We start from the raw sequence: 3,281 nt of genomic DNA, 5'->3' as shown, positions 1-3,281 counted from the left end.
GGCATCTCCGACTGTTTTGTCTGTGCAGCCTATAAGAATAGGCCTATGTCGTGCAATAACGGTTTTAATATATTCTATTCAATAAGATTGCGAGCCGTTTTTATTTATAACATCTGCTGCTTTGCTTCTGTGAAAATGAATAGAGACATCAGCCTTAAACTTTGGGGTTTTTTCCATTTACATCCGTTTGTATAAAATACACTATATATTTTTGTGTCAGTACATTAATGGCACATTTGAGCAGCATTAGTAAACTGTGTAAATATAAAGAAATGCCAAATCACATGCAGGTTTTTTCAGACCGGAGACCATAATCGTGTAATTAATTTTATGATATGAAACGTCCAATTTCTCTTTCAATAATGTTTTTTTAAAGCTTTGCAAGAATTTCATGATATTCAATTTTTTATTAGTTGTCATAGCAAGTGATTTTAAAATTAGGATGGCTCACTTTTTAATAAGATAACTGAATTTTACTTGAATTCGTAGTTTATTCTTACATTTGGAAACCTAATTGTTTTATAATTACTATTATTATTATTATTTCTGTTGTTTCTAGAAGTAGTAATTTTGATAACAGTCAATTGAAAAAAATATAACAGTTTGTCCACAGAATAATTACACATTGTTAAATAAAAAGCGTCCCCGCACGAACCTCTACCTCCGCCAGCAGGACCTCAATTTCAGACTCAGTAAAGTTTTTTTTTTCTTTGTGCTCCTCATTCTCAAGCATAGAAATTCGGATATTGGCGTGTGCTCTTTTATATGGTAATGATATTAATTAGGGGGCGTTTACAAGGCGGAGATCTGACACCAGTCAGCTACGCACAATTTCAAGATTATTTGCGATTTATAAATGTCATCTGGAAGAGAGGCTTATGCACATGTTTTTGTGCGCACGTTCGTTTTCTCTGAATCGCTCTTACGCATTTTTGAGAAATTATCTTAGAACAAATTTAGGGCGGTTTATACGCAACATTTTATAAATGAGGCCCCTGGTCTGGGTCTTTGTTATATAAAATTGTATCTTAGGCTGGCTGCTGGACTGTTTGTTTTTTTTTGTGTGTGTGTGTTTACTGTATTGATCAATTATCAATTATTGATCAAAAGTGAAGTATGATCTTATGTGTGCCTAAATGCACCTTACCCAGACGTACTGTATGCTTTGAAGCAATTTAACAAATATTTATTTGGAAACAAATTAGCAATTTATTATATAGCTCAGCATTGTTGAGTAATGATTGTGACTTATATTATAGATATTCAATTTACAGTGTAAAATTAACTATGCAAACAATGTATTAAGATGTCATTTTTTTCATCTTTGATGTGCCTTAACAGTAAATTAAGAAATATCTTACAATAGTGAACCTCACAAAATTATACTAAGATACATCTGATTCTTGTACATCAAAATATGAATAAATTTACTAATATCACTCTACAGCAACAATAAACAGCATGTTAGGGATGTATCATAACAATACTACAACCACCAAGATAAAATTTGATGCCGAGCAGCTTTACCGTTCAACTCAAGTGTTTGTGGATTGAGGGGCTGACTTCTTTTCTACAATTTAAATTCTTGTATCCAATATTGTCAGAGTAATGTATTTTTTCCCCCACTCTTGAACCTTTTCTAGTGGAAAGTCAAAACAAAAAAGGTAGCATTTGTTTTTGTCTTCCTTTCTTTTCTTTTTTTTTATTATTATTATTTATTTGTTTTAATAAAAGTTTGTTTAAATGTGTGTTGTTATTCTTCAGATTTTTTTTTGTTTGTTTCTCTGATGGACAATCAATTCCTGGAAAAAAAACAAAAGTACAAAATCAAGTACAAAACAGGTTAGTTCACAATATTTTGCCATGGTTCTGCTTGCAAAAAATTTAATGCTTCACTTTTTACATGGTTTAGTGCAAAATAAAAAATACAAATTAAAAAGAAATAATTAATAATAAATAAAATAAATACAAAACACGCACGCGTCAATACACCCCAAGCATACACATGACCACTTAGGACTCAATTTTCTGTTAAATATATAATATCTACATTATATATAGTCATGACTTCTGTACAAAGAATTCAGGCTACAAATCATATGTTTATTAGTTTACCAATACAGGCCACTGTGGAAATGTTTACATTGAACGGTCAAGTCTTGTGTAGCCGTTAAGGCTTAAAGCAACATGTTACATGCTTTGGCTGTTACCTCTCCTCATAATAGTGATTAAATTCAGAGTATTGTACACATACACAGAAAATAGTTCAAAGTTTAAGGTTGATTTTTGATACTTTCTTGAGACTTAGCTTCACATTTCAGAACTGAAATGCAGGAAATGTACTGAAATTGAATCATGGAGGGCTGAACCGGTGAAGTGTGTAGTGGAAGAGCTTTCAACTTAGTGTTTAATTTCTGTCAACTGAGGGAATATGCATATGAACCTCTTTGATAAAGCATTTGTACTCTCCAAATGCCAAACTGTAATAAGCTACAAATTCAAAAGAAAACTAGATAAATAATTGTATCTAGAACATCTCAAAAATATCTCACTGTCAGAAACTTTTATGCATGGAAACACGTATGAGAATATCTTATCCAAGATGACAAAGCCATCAGCCAGAGATCTTTTTCTTTTCTGTCTTTCAAAAGACGTATACTGAAAAGACATTTTTCTGCAAGTTAGCATTTATTACCTCTACACATCTGCTATCAAGCCCAATAGCCAAACTACAGAGGGGGGGAAAAAAAAGAGAATTCAGCCAGCTGCTCACAACTCATTAAGAAACACGATGTGTCTTCAAGCAGAAACAATTGTAATTATGTGCAATCACTTCTATGCAAAACTAAGAAAATTACTAGGTTCTGTTAAATGTAAAAAAGACTGATGACTCCATATCCATATAAAGCTGGGTGTACTTTTCTCAAGTACTGCATCACAAAGAGAAACAGCACGTAAAAGACGTGTGAGAGTTGTCTGAAGGCTGTGCTTTAATTACAGCTGGCCTTATATTGATGTAAACAGAAGAGTGAGGTCTAAACGGCTCATTCTGAAACTAGTTTGCTGCCGCCTAGTGGTCTGGAGTACAACAGCGCCAGGATTAATATCAAGCTTCTAAATCACAGCATCTAAATCATGTCACAGAGATACATATGGTGTTGGAAAAAAGTTGGTAGTTGGTTAAATAGTGTCAATCCCCCCCCCAAAAAAATTATATATATATATATATATATAGAGAGAGAGAGAGAGAGAGAGAGAGAGAGAGAGAGAGAGAGAGAGAG

The sequence above is a fragment of the Sinocyclocheilus grahami genome, unplaced genomic scaffold (assembly GCF_001515645.1).
Source record: "Sinocyclocheilus grahami isolate Dianchi unplaced genomic scaffold, SAMN03320097.WGS_v1.1 scaffold1960.1, whole genome shotgun sequence".
NCBI lineage: Eukaryota > Metazoa > Chordata > Actinopteri > Cypriniformes > Cyprinidae > Sinocyclocheilus > Sinocyclocheilus grahami.
The sequence above is the reverse complement of the archived record's forward strand: the minus strand, read 5'-3'. Positions refer to the sequence as shown.